Here is a 24,443-nt window from a genome sequence, read left to right on the forward strand (position 1 = left end):
ACACTGGGCAGTGCAGCTCTTGTCAGTCAACTAGTCCTGGAGCACACTCCAAAGCTGGATGAAAAATGAATCAGTCCAACCCCAGGGACCAGGTATTAACACTGCCAGAACACACTTCATTTTAATGGTATTTATTAAAGGCATCCCTTATATAATAATAGTAGTAATAAAAATAAATCAGAAGACTACAAAGCTGCAGTCTGTGGAGCCTGTCACCGTGTGCTAAGAATCTAGCACAGGAACTGCTCTACAGTAAATGGTTAATTATTGCTTAGTAAATGATGAACAGCAAGCTCTTACTAAGCCGTTACAGAATCATCAAAGGAGCCCTCCCAAATTGAGATTGTCACTACCCTCCTTTATAAGGAAGAAAGTGGCATGTAGAGGTGCCATAGCGTGGATTCATTGGCCCAGTTGTAAGCAGAGCAAGTGAGAACAGCAGTCAGGAAGTCGTGCTGTATGTTCATGCTGTTAGCCTTACACTACTGTCTTCAACCCCATAGGCTGGACTCAAAGGGAAAGGAAAAAAAAATTGCAGGGTTTTCTGGTTTACTAGGTAGGATCTAGGGAATACTTTAGAGATTGTTTTAATAGTACATACAGGGAAAAAATATTGTCCAATGTATTCTCAAGAATAATTGATCCAAGAATCAAAGGAGAAAGCTCTGCTTCCAGGCTTCTTGGTTGAGCACCAAACATTTCACAGCCGGCTCTTGCCAGTTCCATCAGAACATCTGATTCTGCAGCCATCCCTCCTGCCATCTGCCATGGTGCTACAGTTGAGGACTGCTCACTTTCAGACTTTGTCATCCTGCTTCCTCTGCCCAAAATGAAACTGTGTTCATTCTTAAAGGACTGATTCAAGCGGTACTTCCTCTCTGAGGCCTTTCCCAGCCCTTCTACCCACCACACCTTGCTTCTGGCTGAACTAATTATTCCTTCAGCAACTTTCTCATAAACTTCTGTTCATAAAGATAGCCAACACTTCATCATCCGGTATTATATAGTCAGTCGGGTTCCAACTACACTCTGATCTCCCAGGATATAGAGACCTCGTCTTAGGGAATACCAATGATTGAAGATGAATTCTGTTTCCAGAGAATGTGAAGAACTAAGGCTCTATTACATATAACATATTAAAAAGCTGGTTTGATGTAGACAATAAAAATGGAGAGATGGGGACCTACTACTGAAGAACAGATGGTGACATACTGAGGATGTAGAATAAGAAGCTCATAGCAACTATTCATAAAGGCAGTGGGGTAGAATCGATGCTGTGTGTATAATGTAATCCTTGAGGTTGAAATCTAAAAACCCTCATTTCAAATTCACAAAATGTGAAATTAACAAAGAGGTAAAATACATCAGAAATTTTAATAGCAATCAAAACCACAAATTTACTGCTTCACTACCAAGCTAGTTTTTGACCAGTTAGCATCAATGATGGATTACTTATTTTTTTTCTTAAGACAGAGTTTCTCTGTGTAGCCTTGGCTGTCCTGGAACTCATATTGTAAACAAGGCTGGCCTTGAACTCAGAGAGCTGCCTGCTTCTGTCTTCTGAGAGCTGGGATTAAAGGCATGTGCCACCTTGGCCCGGCAACAGGTTACTGTTTTAAGATACTGACTTTGTCCATTAAGCAGCTATGGCATGATAATCTCACACAAGATCAATCTATATGACAAACCTATAGATGAAGAAGCACAGGGCAAAATGCTTTTCCAGGTCACACAGCTAATGATAGCCACAGTAGTAATTTGAGGCCAGGTCCTTCTGTCTGCAAGGCTTGCTTGCTAACTTCCCCCCATGAAGTAAACCCCAGTAAGAAACTATCCAAGTGTGCACATTAATACCAGGAGAACAGACACCTTAAATTGGGAAACTGAAGCTAACTCACAGCAAAAATAACAACAGCACCCTTCTTTAACAAGGAGGAGAGACACTGCCCAAGGATTAAGATAATGAGGCACCAATTGCTAATACCTCATTACCTAAGATCAACCTGCAGTGTAAGGAGCTGATAGCCAATGTTATGAATCAGGTAGCTAAGAGGAAGTGATCAGATTAAAGGTTATCAGCTATCCTGTCCCCACTGAGCCATTCCACTGGGAATGCAGACAGAATAGTTGATTCAAAAATCAACTGGAGACAACCCTGGTCTACAAAATCACAAAGAAAACTATGATTGAAAATAGCTGGAACCAGACTCACTCTAACACAAGTAGGCCCTCCAAGGTGGTGTAATGATGCAGGCTTCCCCATCACAGATGACACATTCATGTCAAGACAGCCAGTTTGATAAAGCAACTGATTATCTTAGCATATAACTATGGAAATTTCAAGGTAATTTACTATCTTGCAAGGGATTGCTCGCCCACTCACTTAGAGTGAGTAATAATTGAGTTGGTTGGACAGGTAGAGTATGTCAAATTAGCAAGTTTTACTACATGCACTACAGACATCCTGTGGGAAGAAGTAACAAAAGGCTTTAAAAGTTGGTATGCCCTCCAAGAGGTGGAAGGGGAAGAAGAAAAGATTTAATAAGGTATTAAGAAAGATTATTCCTCCTTCTATAGTGTAAGTTTTCATCAATTCTTCATATTTAAAGGTGAAAGAAAATTAAAGTGAAAATGAAAAACATAGTTCTCCTCTCATTGTAAGTTTTCATTCATCTAGAGCAGCTAGTGTGTGTGTGTGTGTCTGCGTATGTGTCTGTGTCTGTGTATATCTTCTATCTTTGTTAAAAATGACTGAACAGATCAATTTCTTCATGTTTTACTCTAGTCTTCTCCCTGAACAACTGGAGCAAAAAGAATTTCACAAATATTGAAGAAATCCAGATTTAAATAGAATCATAGATTGTCCTGAAAACAAGAGAAACTGCCCTGGAAAAGAGATTTCTAGGCTAGAAAATGACCCTTTCTATGGTTTTAATATTCCAACTTTCAATATAGAAAAAACAATCACTGTCTTATCCATTCCCTCAACCTTGGATGACATACCATCTTTCTGTCTGTTTTCTACATGCAGTTACTACTTGGAAAAGATAAATCCAGAAAGACATGACTAGCCAATGATTTTTACTTAAACCAGTAAAAACATATTTTTGTCAAAAAGTCAAGCAGTAATTGGCCAATACATAGAGAATTAAGGTCTTCATTTTAATGATTTTTACATATGCCTCATTAAATAGTACCTCCCTTTTTGTCTCTGACGAATGATAGTTTGAAAGCAGAGGAGAAGGAAAGAGACAGGGAGAAATGAAATGAATGTGTGAGTGGTTGTCTTCATATGGCGGTATCTGATAGTTTGGCTTCTGAGCATGAGAAAGTACTTTTTAATGAAGATAGAGTAAATGCACGGAACCACACTCAAAAATATTCATCTTAGTGGTGCTTCTATCTATATAAATATGTGTCTGTTTATACTTCTTTACTTAAATATATAGACAACAGTCACAAAATTTTAGACACCGTGTAACCATACATAGATTGTAAATGTGAAGAAAATAGAATGCAATAAAAACAAAACATCTGGCTCTCTCAATATGCATTTTAATGAGTATTTTAATGATAGTATGAGAAACACACGGCATATGGCCTTCATGCCAGTGAAGTTTGCTATGGGGAACCGAGCACATATTTTGAACCAAATTTTGTAACAGATAGGTTCAACCACAGGATTTTCCTTAACTAATCAAACTATCCTAAATTAAGTAACTATACATTGATTAATTTTTGTTATGGCTATCAATATTGGGTTTCTATTTTAGCCCTTAGTCAATAGGAAAGCATTCATGTATAATACAAATGGATGTAATTCAATTGAGAATAATTTAAATGACAGGAATGCAACTGTCTTGTCCATTGTGTTATCACCTTTGCTTGCTTTCTGGATCAGGGGGATGTTTAGAAAGCTGATTGGGATCTATATATAGACCATAATTAAACAATATCTGTCCAAAGTTCTCTGAGAAGCTAGGATGAACTTTCCTACCACAGAGGTTCTTCGGGAAAACAATCTGTTTCTCACCTGCAGTTTGACCTTCAACTCTTCAGCCTCCTACAATAATAAAAGTTCATTGCTTAGAGCATACAGCAATACTTCGGCATGGCACAAGAAGTCCATGAAATGAGTTCTGTTGACATGATGGTTCTTCATGCCTCCAGAGGTCATTGGCAAGATGCCATTTTGTTATAGCAACTTCATTCCCTAAACTAGAGGTCACGTGAGAAATGTCAAATCATGTTGGAAGAGCCAGCACTAACTTACTGCAAATGATGAAGTGCTACTGGTGCTTATTTGAAGAGTTTCTTTGACAAAGAAACCAAGAATGGGAGGAACTGAGCAGAGAGACCTTGGTGATGATATTTGGACAGTTTTGGCTGGTGAGGCTCAGTTGCTCTCTCTAGAAAAATGCAGTAATCGTTATTCTTAGTCCACAGGCATGCTGTTAATCTCTAAATTCAAACCAGTCTGGATAGTCCAAAGTGACCAGAAGCATCTCTGTCCCGAGTTCATATGTCTATGAATCTGCAGCCACAACCACAGTGGTTTTTCTCTCTTTCTTTCTTTTTTCTTTCTTTCTTTCTTTTTTCTTTCTTTCTTTTTTTTTTTTTTTTTTGGTTTTTCGAGACAGGGTTTCTCTGTGTAGCTTTGGAGCCTATCCTGGCACTCTCTCTCTCTCTCTGGAGACCAGGCTGGCCTCGAACTCACAGAGATCCGCCTGCCTCTGCCTCCCAAGTCCTGGGATTAAAGGCGTGCACCACCAACGCCCGGCTCACCACAGTGGTTTTCTAAACACAAAGTCAAGTCATCCTTATATCCTTATTACAGAACTGTACATTCTTTTTTTGTATTAAATCAGAATATCAGGTTGCTATATTAACCCTCTTTCTATGAAGCACTTATTTGTAATCCAAAATGAAAATGTTTTACTGCTTATGTTGCCCACATGGGAACTCAACATACTGGTGGTACATATAAAATGAAAACAAAGGAAATTAAAACCATCCAAGTACTTGGCGAGTTTAGTACCCTCACTGGAGCCTGGTAGGGTCTTGCTACTGCTGGGGTCTATGATTTTCCTGTCCTTCTTCCACGTCTTGTTTTCACTCCACTCTTTTTCGTCCCTTCTGGAATCTAACCCCTTCCCTTTTTTGCTGCTAAGTATTTCTTCACTCTTCTGTGACCCCTTGGTGCCTGCTGACCTCCAGGCTCCAGAGAGAACCTTGATTGCCTATATTTCAGAGAAGAGCTTTAATCACCCAATTTCTTCGCCACTAGAAGAAAGAATGTTCTAATCACTCCTCTACGAGAGACTCCCCTAGTGGGTCCTACAGGAGTGAAATGTCCTCACAGCTAACTACTATTAACTAAAATGATGCTCCATCACTTGGAACCTCCAGGCATTGGGGATCAAGGAAGATAACAATATTAATTTCACATCAAACGTTTCAAACTCAAAGCCATGTACAATTCTACATCAAGACACATGAAATAGGCTCCCTTTCTGTTTTTTTTTTTTTAGACTTCAGGCAGTTTGAGCAAACCCCTCTGGGTATCTGTGACATATTCTCAAGGCTCTACCAATTCCTTTTGAAGGTTTAATATTTTAGTGTTTTTATTTTTGTAGTACCCTTTGATGTTTATGGTAACCTATGATACTTATATTTATGATACTATTTGAGAGCTTATGATGTTTCTTGATATTCTTTGATAATACTCATATTTATGATATCTTTTGGTATATATGCCCTTTGATATCATATTTATAGCATCCTTTATAACTTTAATAGTCTATGATATCCTTTGATATGAATTGGCTATTTTTAATGTTTATGATACCTTTGAAAAATTAAAGAAGCCTATCTCACTTTCTCCAGACACCTAGATAAACAATTAAGTAGAAAGTTACCCTGTATAATAGAATGTCTAACCTTTCAGTGAATTAGCACTACCTAGATTTTATACTAAAATGACAGCAATTGATTTATACCTGCTATTAATCTGAAATGTGAAAGAACTGTGAGATTTCTTTACAAATCATAAAAGTAGTATTTCTCTTTATAATATTAAATAACTGGATTTTTCTTGTTTTATATATATGTATATATACACATATATAAACATATGTAGAGAGAAACTCAAGACATTCTTATTACAGAACTATATATTCATTAATTTTTAAAATAATTCAGAATATCAAGATATGCCTTTTCCCCAGTGTTTCTGAAGGAAAATGTACTTGTCTTTAATAATGTTTTTGTATATTTTGGTTTGGTTTGATTTGGTTTTGGTTTGTTTTTTAGCTTTTGGTATTTTGGGTTTTTGTTTGTTTGGTTGGTTTTTTTTTTTTTTTTTTTTTTTTCAAGACAGGGTTTCTCTGTGTAACATCCCTAGCTGTCCTGGAACTATCTCTGTAGACCAGGCTGGCCTCTAAATTACGGGTATCCACCTGCTTCTGCTTCCCAAGTGCTGGGATTAAAGGTGTGCACTACCACCTGGCCTTAATAATGTTTTAAATGGAATCTACATCTCATAGCACTGAAAATTTTTCAAGCAGTTACTGGAAACTTTAGTTAATAAACAAAAAGAGACTGTAAGGGAGAAACACTTCTAAACAAATGGCCTTAGCACATGGCTATTAATCACAGATAACCGTATGATGACAACCATGAGACAGAAATATGTTAGGAATTTTAAGTTCCATGTAGAGACCCAATTTAACACTGTAGAGGAGGCCAGTGAAGAATCGGGATGATTTTCGATCTGTGACCTTCCTATTTCATGAATCTTACAGTCCCCTTGACCTCATCAAAACCACAGAATCAGCCCTCAATAGTCATCGTCATGCAATCCCAAAGAGGATCTCGTGAGATGAAGAGTAAAATATGAAGCACTTACCCCAAAGAAACACTAGGTCATCACAGAAAAGTTATTTTTGTACAATAAGAAAAGTGATGGGTTGAAGACCCCTGTCACCATTCTGCATCTCCATAAATCTGAAACATCAGATGCATAGTTGCAGGAAGACTCCAGTAAGATAGAAAGCCAGAAGATGGCAGCTATGAACAATGATTAGATAAAATCTTAAAATATTAACTGCAGGTTTTTAGAGGCAATTGTAGACCTTGGCAGATAGCACTGAGCAAAGGAAAAGGGAATGAAAGAAAGCAGCAAGCTAAGTGCACCAGGCAGGGACGAAGTTTATGGAAGTTCTTGCCAAGAAGACACCAGAGAAGAGACCCACTACATTCTTTAACTTTCTAGGGGTTCAGCAAAGGAAAGTTATGAGACAATTTTCAGTTAAGTGTCTTGGCTTGGAAAGTAAATGACACCCCATTTTTATATTTACAAACCTCAAAGCACACCCGTGCCCACTTGTGTGCACTCTTTCTCTCCGCCTTCCTACCTCTGTCTCCACTCTTTCTCTCCGCCTTCCTACCTCTGTCTCTCTCTTATTCTTTCTATGTGTCTGTGTCTGTCTGTCTGTCTGTCTCTCTCTCTCTCTCTCTCTCTCTCTCTCTCTCTCTCTCTCTCTCTCTCTCTCTCTCACACACACACACACACACACACACACACACACACACACACACACAAACAGCGCTAATGAGCATCCCACCTCAGCATCAGGAAAACCTGTGTAACACGGGAGAAGTGGCCGGGCTCAGACATGTACATACAAATACTCTTCAGCAAAGAGATAGAAAGTACGGACCAGACTTCTCAGTGGAGGCAAACCCACAGGCAGGACTGACTACCCCTGAGCTCCCTATTTCCGGTAAGACAATGTTTTAGCCAAGTTTCTGGAGAAACAGAACCAAAGGTATGAAAGTATTTACCAATGTATTGTTAGCTCAAAAAGAGTAACCACTGCCAAATCACACCAGAACCACTGAGAACCCAGTATCAATCCTTAGGGCTAGGAACCGCAATAGTTGGAGTAATCCTAAAATAGCTGCCCCCACTGTGGGCAATGACAAGTCACTCAGTCCACAAGGCGGGATACCTCAGTAGTCCTAATAAGCACCAGGAGCTGGGAAAGTTCCTGGAGAGCTGCTGGTCCATATCCCAAGAAAAGTGCCCCAGAAATGCTGGCTCTGCCAATCAGCGAAGGACTCTGCAGAAGCGGCATCAATGGGACAAACCAAACTGTAGCAAGAGGGGAGGCCAAGCAAGTAAAATGCAAAAATAAATTTCCTTCTGAAATCCCCTTTTTGTCTTGGCTGCTTCCAGAAAGTGCCTCTCACAGTCGGGGTGCACGTGCCCTTATTAATCAAGGCAATCAGGACAATTCCTCAGGAGGGACTGTCTACGGAGGTGATTCTAATTTGTGGCAAGTTGACATTAAAGCCTACCATAATAGACTACAAAACCTAATCATGAATGTAGTGTGAATTGGGCTTTTCTTTGATCGTGGACAAGATACTAACGTAAGAAAAAGTAAGCCAATGGTGGGATCAAAGAGGATACCTACTCAATCATCACTGCGAGCCAGAAGAAGCTCTTGGTGCCAGAGTCCATGAACTAAGGGGAAGAGATATTAGGGATGGAAACAGCAGGTAAGGTGTCTTCCTCGGAAGACTTTTAACCCCCCAAGGAACACAGAACATAGCAAACAGTCCTCTCTGGTCTTAACTCTTTGGAGCCCAGACAAACAGCTGACATCCTCCCTAGAGAACAAACTCCAGATAATTGCCCTGGGGTGGAACCCTACACATCTCTGAGTATGGAAAAAATATTAACTGATGTACTGTTTTTATACTTTTTCACTGAGCAGTTTTATTTTTCTTTGGTCCTGCTGAGCCTGCTATATTTACTATGATCCCCTCAGTCACTATAACCTTTGATGTCTTCCTCCCAAATATATTTATGCCTACTCCTAACTCACTTCCTTCTTTTCTCTTTGTTCCAGGACTCCTGTTTTTACTGTATCAATGATTGATACCTTAATATTAATGGTTTTGAACTGCTAGCTCGTCAACTTAGTAAGTTATCTAATTCTTTCATTTTTAATCTTACTGGTAATGTATTGAACTATTTAATTGTTTTCTATGTCACTTCAAAATTAGTCTGTTATGGACTGGAGAAATGGCTCAGCCATCAAAGTCTGGGCTCACAACCAAAACTTGTCTCAGTGCATTGTTTTTGCTAGAAGTATCTACCTTATCCCTTTAAAGAGCAGTGGCAAATAGAGGAGACTACCCACATAAAATAAATATAAATAAACAAATAATAAGAAAAGAAATGAAAGACAGATCCATCACAAAAATATGCACAAATCACAGCACAGAAATCCAATAATATGACTACATCAACATTACCCCTCTTGGATTTCACCAACCCTATACAACTAAAATGAAAACAGTGATATGGTTGAACTACTGGATGAAGAATTCAAAAGGCTGTTTATTTATTTATTTATTTGAATTACAAACAAGATTGAATTACATGGCAATCCCAGTTCCCTTCTCCCTCCCCTCCTCCCCTACTACCCCCCCAACTAAAACCCTACCTATCATATACCCTTTCTTCTAATAAACACCTGACTCAACCTTTCTACTCCCTCATGGCCTCTGCATCCTTCCTTTTCTTCCCTTCTCATTCTTGTAGCTCCCTCCCCCTTCTTCCCATGATCTCAATTTGCTCAGAGGATCCTGACCCTTTCCCCTTCTCCAGAAAACAAAGTTTGTCTCTTTTAGGGTCCTCCTTGTTCACTAGTTTCTCTGGCAATGTAGATTGTAGGCTGGTAATCCCATACTCTATGTCTAAAATCCACATAAGAGTGAGTACATATCATGTTTGTCTTTTTGTGATTGGGTTACCTCGCTCAGAATGGTTTCTTCTAGTTCCATCCATTTTCCTGCAAATTTCAAGATTCCATTGTTTTTTTCCGATGAGTAGTACTCCATTGTGTAAATGGACCACATTTTCTCTATCCATTCTTCAGGTGAGGGGCATCTAGGCTGCTTCCAGTTTCTGGCACAAATAGTGCTGCTATGAACATTGTTGAACAGATGTCTTTGTTGTATGAATGTGCTTCTTTTGGGTATATGCCTAGGAGTGGAATTGATGGATCTTGTGGTAGACTAATTCCCATTTTCTTGAGGAATCGCCATACTGATTTCCAAAGTGGCTGTACAAGCTGGCACTCCCACCAGCAGTGGAGAAGTGTTCCTCTTTTTCCACATCCTCTCCAGCATAAACTGTCACTGGTGTTTTTGATTTTAGCATTCTGACAGGAGTAAGATGGTATCTCAGAGTTGTTTTGATTTGCATTTCCCTGGTGGCTAAGGATGTTGAACACTTTCTTATGTCTTTCAGCCATTTTAGATTCCTCTATTGAGAATTGTCTATTTGTTCTGTACCCCACTTTTTAATTGGATTGTTTGGTGTTTTGGAGACTAGCTTCTTGAGTTCTTTGTGTATTTTGGAGATCAGCCCTCTGTCAGATGTGGGGTTGGTGAATATCTTTTCCCAGTCTGTGGGCTGCTGTTTTTGTCTTGCTGACTGCGTCCTTTGACTTACAGAAGCTTCTCAGTTTCAGGAGGTCCCATTTATTAATTGTTGATCTGAGTGTCTGTGCTACTAGTGTTCAAAAGGCTGTTTTTCAAAAGCATTAAAGATCTAAGAAGATTCCAATGAACAGATGAATGAATACACAGTGGACTATCAAGGAAAAGAAAGAATATCAAGGTTTGAGGACAACACCAAGAAAATATCACATTCAGGCAGAAATAAAGAAAGAAGTATAACTACAACATTCAAGAACCCAGGAACATATCCAACAGACCAATCCTAGGAATTCATGAGGTAGATGAATGAAAGAACTCAATTGTGGGCTAAAACACAGGAAACTTACTCAATAAATTATTGCAGAAATTTCCCAATACTGAGAAAAATATATAGATAGTTACATACTAGAAGACTCATTTAGAACTCATAAGATCAGAACCCTTTCCACAAATTATAATTTAAAATGCATAGACTGTAAAACAAAGAAACATTGTTAAAAGCTACACGAAAAAATGTAAATTTGCTTATCAAGGCAAAGTCGCCAGAAAGAACTTTCTCTTTCAGCTAAAACCCTAAAAGCAAAGGAAACATGGAATGATATTATCTAAGCCCTGGGAGCAAATAGCTTCCAACTAATGTAACTGTGTCCAGAAAAGTTATCATTCTGACAAAAAAAAATTAATTAGAGAAACATCAGGGCTAAGTTGCACAATCCAGCAAAAGGACTTAGCAGTCATATGCAGAATATTCCATGCAACAACTGCTGAATATGTATTTTTCTAGCCAGCTAAGGAATGTTATCCAAGATAGTTGGTATTCTAGCAGTAAAGGGAATCTTTTTGTGGGGGGTGGTTTTGAGACAGGGTTTCTCCGTGTCTTTGGAGGCTGTCCTGGAACTAGCTCTTGTAGACCAGGCTGATATCGAACTCACAGAGATCCACCTGCCTCTGCCTCCCAAGTCCTGGAATAAAAGGCATGCACCACCACCACCTGGCTGCAGTAAAGCAAATCTTATCAAATAAGAATTAAAATGATTTTTCTGTGTTTTGTGATTTTAATTAGGAACAATAGCAAAAAAAAAAAAACACGAAACAACCTATAGAACCACATAAACAAAGAGTGATGATAGAAAAAATACTCTCTAGGATATCTGTGTCACTGGAGAAATCAGAAAAGAAATTTTGAAATTGTAAAACTGAAAAAAATATCAGAATAAATGGGATATAATAAAGAAGTTCTAAGACAGACATAAATATAAAAATAAGGAATAATAATTTATCAATAAATAATATGTAATAATAAAATAAATCAATAAATGAAACACATTTTTAGGAAATGAGAGATTGCCTATATCCAAAACTTAAACAGACAGGAAGTAAGTCATCTAATAACCTCAGGTCTTAGGAAAATAATAAAATAAGAACAAGTCCAACTCAAAGCTCATGGATGTAAAGAAACACATGAATGAAATGGATACTGAATGAGCAATGAAAGGACTCAATGAAAGTATTTCTTTCAAAGGAAAAACAAAGTTGGCAAATTATCAGCTATATTAACTCAAAGATAGAGATCATCCAAATTAATAAAATCAGAGATGAAGTAAATACACTGTAACAGATAATCAAGGAAATCCAGAAGGTTATGAGAGAATACTTAGAAAATGCGTTCCTTTGTGGAGTTTACCAGGAGCGTCTCTTTGTTCTTAGTACTGAGATGCTTAATTAGAGCAATAAGGAAAGAGAAAGAACTTAAGGGGAAACAAATTGGAAAGGAAAACCTCAAGTGATCCCTATCCAGGGAAGACATTACCCTACATGTAAAAGACAAAAACAAAAACAAACAACAAAACTACACCAAGAAACGCTGGTGTATGTCTCATAAATACTTTCAGTAACACAATATAATATCAACATATGGAGTCAAGTATCTTTTATATCAGTAACAGAGATACTGAGAAACAGACTAACAGAATAATCTCACTCACAACAATCTAAAAATACCTTGGAACAAACCTAAACAAGGAGGTGAAAGACATCTACCCTACCAGCTTTGAAATACCAAAGAAAGAAACAGAAGACACTAGAAGTTAGAAAAACATCATCTCAATTTGGGGGACAGGAAAATCAAGCTTAACTCAGAATTAACTGAGGGCTTTACATAGTAGAAATGTCTTGAAATTTGGCCTCATTATTTGACCCAAATCTGTCCAATGGCCTCAGCCACTGAGGGATGAGTTAAATACCAAGGAGAAGAATATTTCAGACACCCTGAACCCATATGTGATTAATGATTATGTCATCATGCATGATAGCATTATCCTTAAGCAGAATTGCATTGTGAGTGATATGAATAAGGCAAGTTCCATGAATTTGTTACTATTAAATGGATTATTATTTTAAATATTGGTAAAATTCAAATAAACACATGTTTGTGTGCTTGTGTAGAAATTCTGTGTCATTTAAACAAAAAGCTATATTTATGACAACAGTAAAATGTTGCTCAAATGGCAAGCCTTGAAAGCTGTTGATTTAATGGACAAAAACAATTATTAAAAGTTTTTAAATGGTATGTGCTCACTCATATATAAATTTTAGACATAGAGTGAAGGATTACCAGCCTACAATCCTCTTCACCAAAGAAACTAGGAAACATGAAGGACTCTCAGAGAAAAATGCATGGACCCCAGAGAATGGGAAGGGCCAGGATCTCCTGACCTAACTGGGAGCATGAGGGTAGGGAAGAGGGAGCTGGCAGAATGAGAGGAGGAGAAGAAGAAGAGGGGAGAGGAGGAAATGGAGGAGCAGAAATGTTTGAGTTGGGGGAAGAATAGAGGAGCGCAGGATGAGAGATACCATAACAGAGGGAGCCATTATAGGTCCAAGGAGAGATCTGGCACTAGGGAGATTTCCAGAGATCTACAAGGATGACACAAACTGACAATCTAGGCAGTGGTGGGGAGGCTATCCTAAATGCCTTCCTCTATAATGAGGCTGATGACTACTTTATATGCCATCCTAGAGCCTTCATCTAGTGGCTGATGGAAGCACAGGCAGACACCCACAGCTAAACACTGAACTGAACTCTGGAACCCAGTTGCAGAGAGGGAGAAATGAAGATCAAAGGGGTCGGTACCAGGCTGGTGAAACCCACAGAAACAGCTGGCCTGAACAAGGGGGAGCACATGGACCCCAGACTGCTTTCTGGGAGGCCAGCACGGGACTGATCCAGACACCTGAACATGGATGTCAATGAGGCGGCTTCTGCACTCTAGGGGGGCCCTGGTAGTGGATCAGTATTTATACCTGGCATAAGAAGGGACTTTGGGAGCCCATTCCACATGGAAGGATGCTCTATCAGCCTGGACACATGGGGGAGGGCCTAGGCCTGGCCCAGGATGATATGACTGACTTTGGGGAATCCCCATGGAGGGTCTTACCCTCCCTGGGGAGCAGAGGGGGAATGAGGTGGGGGCTGGAGGGTTGGGAGAGGGGAGGGAAAGGAAGAAGAGATTGCCATGTGAAGCAGCCTTGTTTCTAATTAGAACTAATAAACAAACAAATAAATAAATAAATAAAAGTTTTTAAATAGCTAAGCACAGCCACTTTGAAAATCAGTATGGCAGTTTCTCAGAAAAATAGTAATCGATCATCCCAAAGGTTGCACACTCATACCACAAGGACATCTGTTCAACTATGTTCATAGTAGCACTATTTGTAACAGCCAGAACCTGGAAGCAATCTAGATGCCCCTCAACCGAAGAATGGATAAAGAAAATGTGGTACATTTACACAATGGAGTTCTACTCAGCCTTAAAAGCAACAATGACATTTTGAAATTCTCAGGCAAATGGATGGAACTAGAAGAAACCATCCTAAGTGAGGTAACCCAGACACATAAAGACAAATATGGTATGTACTCTCTCACAAGTGGACATTAAACATAAAGCAAATGATAACCAGCCTACAATTCACAACCCCAGAGAAGTTAGGAAACAAGGAGAGACCTAAAAGGGACCATAGATCCTGCCTCCGAGAAGGGGAAAGGGACATGATCACCTGAGTAAACTGGGAGCATAGAGGGAGGGGAAAGAGGTAGAAGAGAGAGGAGGGGAGAACGGGCAGGAGGAGGAGAACATGAGGGATCGGGAAGGTTGAGTTGGAGGAAGGACAGAGAAGGAGAGCAAGGAAAGATACCTTGATAGAGGGAGCCCTTGTAGGCTTAATGAGAAACCTGGCACAAGGGAAATCCCAAGAATCCATAAGGATGACCTCAACTAAGAATCTAAGCAGCAGTGGAGAGGGTACCTTAAATGCCCTTCCCCTATGATGAGACTGGTGACTACCTTAAATGCCATCATCGAGCCTTCATCCAGTAGCTGATGGAAGCAGAAGCAGAGATTCACAGCTAAGCACTGAGCTGAACTCCTGGAGTCCAGTTGTAGAGAGGGAGGAGGGACGAGCAAAGAGGTCAAGACCATGTTGGGGAAACCCACAGAAATAGGTGACCTAAGCAAGTGGGCGCTCATGGACTCCAGACTGACATCTGAGGAACCTGCATAAGACGGAACCAGGCCCCCTGAATGTGGGTGTCAGTTGGGGGTCTTGGGCAGTCTATGTGGCTGCTGGCAGTGGAACCAGTATTTATCCCTAGTTCATGAACTGGCTTTTTTGAGCCCATTCCCTATAGAGGGATACTCTCTCAGCCTAGAAACAGGGGGGAGGGCCTAGGTCCTGCCCCAAATGATGTGACAAACTTTGATGATTCCCCATGGGAGGGCTCACCCTCTCTGAGGAGCAGATGGGGAGTGGGATGAGGGGAGATGGTTGAGGGAGTGAGAGGTCAGGAGGTAGGATTGATACGTAAATAAGATTGTTTTTAATTTAAATAAGAAAAAGCTTTTAAATAGCTAAGTAAGTAGAAAACTGTATTGATAATTAATATGAATGTTAAGTGAAAATGTATTACCTTAACAGTTGGGAAAATGATTGCAGGTCCAATAGAAAAGTTAATTAATAATTACACCAATGTTAATGGAAAAATATAACCTTGATACCATAAGTTGGTACAAGCCTCCAAGGTGGCAACATTCTTTGACACCTAACTCATGCCCTTCTATCGTGCTTTACCACACTGAAGAGAATTGAGAAGAGGAACTGCATGCATACTATTTCTAGGAAGGAAAGAGCAGAGTTGGCTTATAAATCATAATCCTTCAATGAGGGAAGTAAAGGCAGGAAGAGACCATAGGGAAACACTGATTACTAGCTTGCTTTCTATGGCTTGCTCAACTTGCTTTCTCATATAATCCAAGACCATCATCCCAGGCCCCTAGTCACCTGGACCCTTTCTACATTATTCATGAATCAAGAGAGTGCCCTTCAGCCATGCCCAGAGGAAAATCAATAAAGGCTCTCTCCTTCTTGGTGACTCTAGTTTGTGTGAAGTTGAAAAAGAAAGAAAGAAGAAAAAAGCGGGGGAACTTGGAAATCCAAATCCACAAAAACTTTGAGGATACTTAATGTTTACTGCTGTTTTTAAAATGTTAAGGGGCTGAAGATTTTGCCCAGTGGTTAAGAACATTTGCTGCTCCATCATGAAGACTGGAGTTCAGATCCCAGCACCCGTTTAATAACCCAGACACTCCACAAACACCTATAGTTCCAGTTCCAGTTCCAAGGGATTGAATGCTCTCTTTGGACTCTGCATATACACAGACACATGCACCCACACATACAAATACAAATATAGTCACGCACACACACATAAAGTAAATATCTAAAATAATAAGTTTTGGTACAACTTCTGATACAATAATCTACCATTATTATAAATATAACACCTTCAAACCTAACTCAAATAATAATATAAATCAGAATAACTGTGGTCAGATCATCACAGGTATTATTTAGAACTACTTAATGTGCTATGCTTATTAAATAATATAAATTTTAAGAATTGCACTTAACCTTTCATTATTTAGTTACAATTGGTCCTTGAATAATTAAAACAAAAAACAAAATTTTAGTTTGAAATAATTTATATTCTGAGAAGAGGAAATCAAATCAAAGCCCCAACTTGTCTTCCTCCAACCTGCAGCAGAAGAAAAGCTCCTCAAATTGTGTCTAAAAATATCCATGATGAATTATCCTTGATCCAAGCACAATGAAAGCCGTGAAAAAAGAAAGTATTAAAGAAAAATGAGATACCCAACACATTTCATTGTCATTAATCAAACTGGAGGACAATAGGATTTATAAAGACTTTGAACAAAAACTTCTCTGTACTCCAAAGACTAAAATGAAAACAAACAACTAGAGACTGGCAAACACTTACTTGAAGGGGTATACTGAGAATTGGCAAACTAAACCCTTAGAACAAAGCTGATTTATATAAACCATGCTGCTGAATTAGATCATCTCATTAGTTACATAAGAAATTCTTTCGGGTTATATTGTTAATTTTACAAAGACTAAAGGACTTAATCCATTGCTTGTGCTGTTCAATTGTCATGTGTATGTTAGAAATTAATCAGCACTAAATAATACCTCAAGACCACAGTCCATAAAGGGAGAGTACCATGGAGCTACAAGAGGTAATATTATATACAGATAGCATTGCATTGCCATGTTTTTATATATGATGGCCAAACAAAAGAAACTGCACATGCGCCTAAAAAGCCAGCCCAGGCAGACGGGAGCACGAACTCGTGTTCTAGCATGTGTCCCAGGATGGATTTCGTTACAAATTAACTACAAAAGGGACTTGTTAGGGAATTCTAGAGGGTTAATAAGGGAGGCTGACCTTTGCTTCATTTACAAAGAAAATATGCAGCTTGATAGTCACTAAACTATCCCTGTAAACAACCCTCCTCAAGCCCTCATGATTTGGGGGTCTTAAAATTTCTTTTCATTCTTTCTAGCTCTCTTTTGCAGACACTAGTCAAACTTCAAAGTCAGTTTGCCCTAACATTCAACCGTCCCTCTCTCTGTCCCTCCCTCCAACCTCCTCTTCCCCAGTACAGCTGTTGCTCCATGGCTGAGTCTGCCCACTTTCTGGACCACCAATTCAGAAAGCTTGACATTCTCTTCCTAAGGATGCATGCTTTTTTTCTCTCAAACTTCAAAACTGTCCTCCACTTTCCTCCTTTTATCTATGAGACTAAGCCCACAAATGGGACGCAGTGTTCTCCAATAACAACAAAGGAGAGATGCATGAAGCCAAGCTACCAGGAGCCCTTAATGATGATGGTGGCATCTGGCAGTTCTCCACTGTACTTTGAGATGCATGTATCCTGTTCCTGCTTAGGACTTTGTGCTAATTTTAGCATCCCTTAGTGAATCTTGTCTGAAGCAATTATTACTGCAGTGTTGGAGTGGTTCTATATTTACCACCTTCCTTCTGCAATTACTAATAGCAATTCTTCTACAAGAGGGTGTTACCCCTTGCCTTTCATTGTATTCTTATTCGGTCATTCATTCATGTCATACACAGATGCTCACTCTGTTCTTTCTTTGTACTTTTATTGATCTATTTTTAGTTTTGCTTCTTTATATAAGAGGATCAGGTCATATTTTTTATGCCCAAAGTACTCCATGTTTTGCCTATCCATCTCCTCCCACCCTACAAGCCCTGGCAAACAGTGATCTTGGAGTCTACACAGTTTTGCCATTACTAGGGCAGTCATGCAGTTAGAAGCACTTGGTCTGTGCCTTTTTCAGATTCACTTCTTCCACAGTAGCACTCACTTGAGTTTCTTCCATCTTGTTTCATAGCTCATTCATATTGAACATGGAGTATTTTATTGTCTGGATATGCTACAGCTATTTGTTCAGTCACCTACTGATGGACACCACATTGCTTCTTTCTAAATTCTCACAATTGTAACTAAAACAAATATTGCTATGGTTCTTTCTTCTAAGCATCCCTTAACCACCTTGAGATATAACCTTGATCTGGTAGCCATAACAATGCAGCAATGGGAACACTACAAAGATATCTGGATCTATAGTGATAAGAATGGAGCCATTATACTCCATACATAGCAGGAGGAAGAGGGGTGTCACCAGACCCTTCCCTGGCTCACTTGGGATTCCAACCATTATTACCCCCTGCTACCCATCCAGTTGCAATCGATCTTGGAAGAGGATACAAACAGTGTGGAAAGTTAACTGAAAATAAGATTCCATGATACAGCTTTTTCTGGGGGTGGCAATCCATGATGAGGTGAGACTTCCAGTGATCCAGCTGGTTTTGAGTCACTTGTTCCTGTCAGTGTGCTTGTAGCTCCAGTAAACTTACTGGTTTGCCAAGCTAGGCTCTGATAGAATCTGTACATTGGTTTGTCATTAGTGCTGTATATAGAGAATGAAAAGAAGTTTATTCATATCTCCCCAGGAAATCTTAACGACTACTATAAACATCTGTGGATGGAGTTTTGTACAGATATAAATGTTAAGGTCCTTTGAGTAAATACCAAGGTGTGCACTACTAGGTTATATGTTGAGAATATGTTTAATTACATACAAAATTGCCAAGCTTTCTTCAAAGTGACTGTAACACTGCATTTCCTTCAGTGATGGGTGGGAGTCTTTGTGACTCCAAACTGTCACCAACATTTGTCACCAACAATGATGTCATTGTTCTAGGCTGCAGATACTCAGCAAGAGTTTAATCATTTGTCACTGCTGTTTCCATGTGCTTTTTCCTGATGACAAATCATTCCTTTATTTTCATTCATTTTATCTGCTAAGCTGTCTGTTTAGCTTTCATTCTGTTTTTCGAAACGTTATTTCCTTATTGTCGTGCTTTTAAGGACTATTTGTGTGTTTTTTTAATAATAGTGCTTTATCAGAGATAAATTTTACAAATATTTTCCCAACTGGTAGCTTTGCTTGACCATGTCTTTGGCAAAACAGGGACTCTGATTTTAATGTAGCACACCTTGTCCATTGTTTCTTTCACAGATCCTACCTTTGGTCTTCCCTGAAAACTTATTACTAAACCAAAGATTATCTAGATTTCTGTTGTTCTGTTATCTTCTAGGACACTTACTGTTTTTGTTTTTACCTTTACATCTGTAACTCATGCAGTTTATTTTTGTGAAAGGTGAAAGGGATATAGACATATATCTAAAAAGCTCCCAACACTAAGAATGGGAAGCTCCTTTGTGAATTGTTGGTTAGGGTTGGCTAAGAGAATCCTCAAACATTCTAGACTATGGCTGTTGCCCTTAGTCGCCTTGCAGAAGGTGAGTCTGTGTTGCTGAAAATATCCTGCACTTCAAATACAGGGCCCAGAGGGCCTGAGCTGCATGTCTCCGGAAAGCCTCCTCCCGGAAGACCAGTGTTCTTGGTACCTGAAGATGCCATGCAAGCTTCCAAGGAAGAGAAGTAACAGAAGCCCTACCTGGCAAGGATACTTATGAGCCACTACAATGACCTGTGGCATGATAACCCTAAAGGTACAGCAGGGGCATGCATCCCTTAACAGAAACCAACAGCTCTCTAATGGTCTTTAAGTTCTACTCAGCAAGAAGGAAAACAGACCTGATACTAGATACTTAACCAAGTACCTGGAGCTGTTGAAGTCATGGATCTTGGAGGAAAGCCTACAACTGCCACATTACTAAGCCAGCAAGATTCCTAACAACATTCTAAGTATTTGTCTTTATGCCCATAGATAACTGCAGTCCTCACCCCTCATCAGAACAAACAAACAAATAAAAACTTCATTTTGCAAGAAATTGAGAACATTGCAGAAAACCACAACCAATCAAAATGCAGAGAACAAGAGATGGTGTGGTGGCGACTCCCACTGACATAGCTACAACAAAATTCCTATACCTAAGACTCATAGATCACTGAGGAAGGGGGAGCAGAAAGAGTCTAAGAGCCAGAGGAACAAGAAGCTTGCTATGAGATTTTTGCCTCCTAGAAATGTCAGACAGGCTACATGCATGTCAGAGGCAGCTCATCAACATAGTTACCTAAACAAAGACCTGAACAATAATGAGACCGATGGTCATGATAACAAGGAAGGAGGAAAGTTCATGGGGTGCCAACCCTAGACAAAGAACTACAGGCAACTGAAAGATGCTGAGAGCAGGAGAAACCGTCTTTACCAGGAAAGAACCCCCCTGTTGGTTACAGAGCATCAAGTGGTCAGCCCTTAGACTCTATAAGTGGGCTGGTAACATTATACAAACTAAGCAGGTTGTGTTTATGTACATCTGTGTGTGTGTGTGTGTGTGTGTGTGTGTGTGTGTGTGTATCAACAATTAGAGTAAAAGAGTCCATGAATTTGAGAGCAGTGGGCATACATGGGAGAAAAGGGAAGGAGTAGCAATGATGTAACTGTAATTTTAAAACACTAAAAAAAAATACCTATACTGGAAGACCCTGTACAAGTGCTTAAATCAAAATTCTGACACCCGCTGTGATCCCAATCATGTAATGACATTTTTGGAGTATTTTGTTGTGTGTGTATGTGTGTGTGTGTGTGTGTGTGTGTGTGTGTGTGTGTGTGTGTGTGTGTGTGTGTGATGTCTTCTATGTAGACTTGCTTACTGATGTTCAATAAGTGTCAAATGAATTAACAATTGCTCATCTCTGAATACTTATTAAGTAGACAAGACTTAATAGTAACTATGTCAAGTAAAGACTATGGCCCTGTCAATAAACATTATGGAAATTGCATTTATAAGGCTTTTATGCCATTGCAAGTGAATATGAGCAAAGAGATGATTTTTCTCTTTAGGATATAATGTTATCATCATTATATCATTATCTCTAGGTGGCACTCTTTGTTATTTTATGTTATTTTATGTGTGTGTGTATTCACATGTGTGCTCAGTTGCATGCATTTATGTGTGTGTATGTGGGTGTTGTATCCCACAAGACTGTAGTTACAGAATTTGCATGATTCTTGGCTTATTCTGTAGGTGTTAGGATCCAAACTTATATCCTCATATTATGCAAATGCACTTAAACACTGAGTCAACTCACTAACCCTTCCAAATGTTAATCTTGAGCCCCTGGCTAAAACATTGCCGTCCAGGTTCTCCAGTACAAAGTGACTATTTGGATAGATACTACACAAATATTCTGTCTTTCTTTAAGCTTGTACCCATAGTACTACCTATGATGTCAGACTTAATAAGATTAAAAGCACAAGACATTTTAGATCCGTTATAGAAAAAATTGAAATATGTGTAGAAAAAAAAGGTACATCAAAAATATATGTGTATAATTTCAATAACATCGAAGACTTCTTTCTGTTGCTTTCTACTTTAATTAAACACTAATAGTCAGATGAAAGTGATATCTTGATAGAAGGAGCCATTATGGATTAGGGAGAAACTTGGTGCTAGAGAAATTCTCAGGAATCCACAAGGATGACCCCAGCTAAGACTCCTAGCAATAGTGGAGAGGGTGTCTGATTAGTGACTACCCTAATTGTCATCGTAGAACCTACGTCCAGTAACTGATGGAAGAAGATGCAATGATCCACTGCCAAGCACTGAGCTGAGCTCCTGGATTTCAGTTGAAAAGAGGGAGGAAGATCATATGAAGATCAAGAACATAATGGGAAAAACCACAGAGACAGCTGCCCCAAGCTAGCAGGAGCTCACAGACTATGGACAGATAGCTGAGGAACCTGCATGGGACTGAACTAGACCCTCTGAATGTGGGTGACAGTTATGTGGCTTATCTGTTGGGAGGTAGCCTGGCAGTAGTTCCAGGTCCTATCTCAGGTTCATGAACTGGCTTTTTGGAGCCCATTTCAACTATGCTGGGATACTTTGCTCAGCCTTGATACAGGAAGAAGAGGCTTGGTCCTGCCACACTTTGTTGATTCCCCAAGAAAGGCCTTACCCCCTGTGAGGAGTGGGAAGTAGGGGAGGCGAAAGCAGAGGCAGAGGGCGGGAGAAGGGGAGAGATAGAGAACTGGGATTGGTATGTAGATTGAAAAATATTTTTTAATTAAATAACCTAAAGGTCAGGCATGATGGCTACTCAAGAACTGAAACAGGAGGATCACAAATTCAAGGCCAACCTAAGCTGCATGGTGAGCTCAGTGCTAGTCTAGCCAATGAAAGAAACTACTAGAACTATTTTGTCTTTAAGTTTTGATGATTTTGTACTTGAATACTGTACTTACATCATTTTTGCCATTCTCTTTCCCTCTTCCAACTCCTCTTCACCCACTTCTCAAACTCATTTGTGAGTTTGTAGAGACCCAGTCTCACAATGTTGACGAGCCCTGCTTTGAATTCATGATCGTCCTGTTTAATTCTCCCCAAGTATTAGGATTAAAGGCATGCAATACCATGACTAAGTATCTTAGTTACTACTCCATTGTTGTGAGGAGACATCATGATCAAGGCAACCAATGAAAGAAATTATTTAATTTGGGGGCTTGCTTAGAGTTTTAGGGAGTTAGTGCATGATCATCATTGCAGGGAACAGACCTGCAGCATGGTGCTGGAGTAGTAGCTGAGAGCTTCAGTTCCTGATTCACAGGCAGCAGGTAGAAAGAGACACTGGGCCTGGAGTGGGCTTTTAAAACCTCAAAGTCCAACCCCAGTGGCACACCTACTCCAACAAGGACAAACCTCCCAATCCTTCCCAAACAATCCATCAGCTAGGGACTTAGCATGCAAATATATGAGCCTATGGGCAACATTCACATTCAAACCACCACACTAAGCTTCAGGAATTTAAAAATATCATATACTTTTAAAGCTTCCTTGAAGCTTTAGAAAATGGCTAATCAGTATTTTTATAAGTAGAGGTCAAACAAGTGATGCTTGTCAATATCAATACCTATGATAGTATTACTGTTACTATAAATTTTTAAAAGCAATTTATGAACTTCATTTTTGGCATCTAAGACAATAAAAATTGGCATTGAAAGGATAAAGTTCACATAAATCACTTCCCACAGGATAAAGAGGTACCAGCTCTGAAGATCCCACTGTGCATCGTATAAGACATACAAATCTTGCCTGAATTGGTGTGGAGCGTGGCTGGAAACATAATGAACCCATCTCTGTTCATAAGCTGTTATAAATAAAAAGCTACTTGTAGGAGGCTAACAAGGAGCATTGAGGAGTTGGTGAAATTAAGCTAAAAATTCACAAAGTATGCATTTTAAATGTAAACCTTGAGGTCAAGAATATAGCTTGATGCTTAGAATAACCTTGGGTGATGTCCAATAAGAGACATCTGAGAGATTATCCTTTACTTTGATCCTAGTCTTAAGTTCTCCAAGACATTTCTGACCAAATGCAGTCATCTGGATGATACCCAAAATGGAAGACATGAGCGAAAAGCAGACAAGAACCACAGACTTTCAATTTTGTCGTGTCCTCCGACAAATCATTGGATCTCTCTGTATCAAATTCTTAAACTCCACATCTGCAAAACTGAAATGATGCCAACTTACTTCTCTGTGTGGTGCTAAATGTTCTCTATACCAAGAGGGATGGCCTTTTACAGTTCTCAATAGGTTCCCCTGTAATAAAGTCAAACATCAGGATCTGTTCCCAAGCGATGTGGTGGCTTTTTCTCTTCTGGGGACTTTATGAAGTCATTTGTACTGAGGGTGTTCAGTACTCCCTGATCTGAGAGGAAAACATTTGATTGCATTTCTTGACATTCTGTCCAGGTGTGCTCTCTCTTATATTAAATGCTGCTCTGGTGCAGCAGGGAAGGGGAGTTCAGCTTATTTTCAGACACATAAATGCTCTTCCTTTCTAAATTTTTCTCTAGCCAAAAAGTCAACCGCCACATGAGTAATTTTCCTCCTCCTCCTCCTCCTCCTCCTCCTCCTCCTCTTCCTCCTCCTCTTCTCCCCTCCCCTCTCCTCTGCTCCCTCCCCCTCTACCTCCTCTTTGACCTCCTCTCTCTCTTCTTCTTCCCCC

The sequence above is a fragment of the Cricetulus griseus genome, chromosome 2, assembly GCF_003668045.3.
Source record: "Cricetulus griseus strain 17A/GY chromosome 2, alternate assembly CriGri-PICRH-1.0, whole genome shotgun sequence".
Taxonomy (NCBI): Eukaryota; Metazoa; Chordata; class Mammalia; order Rodentia; family Cricetidae; genus Cricetulus; species Cricetulus griseus.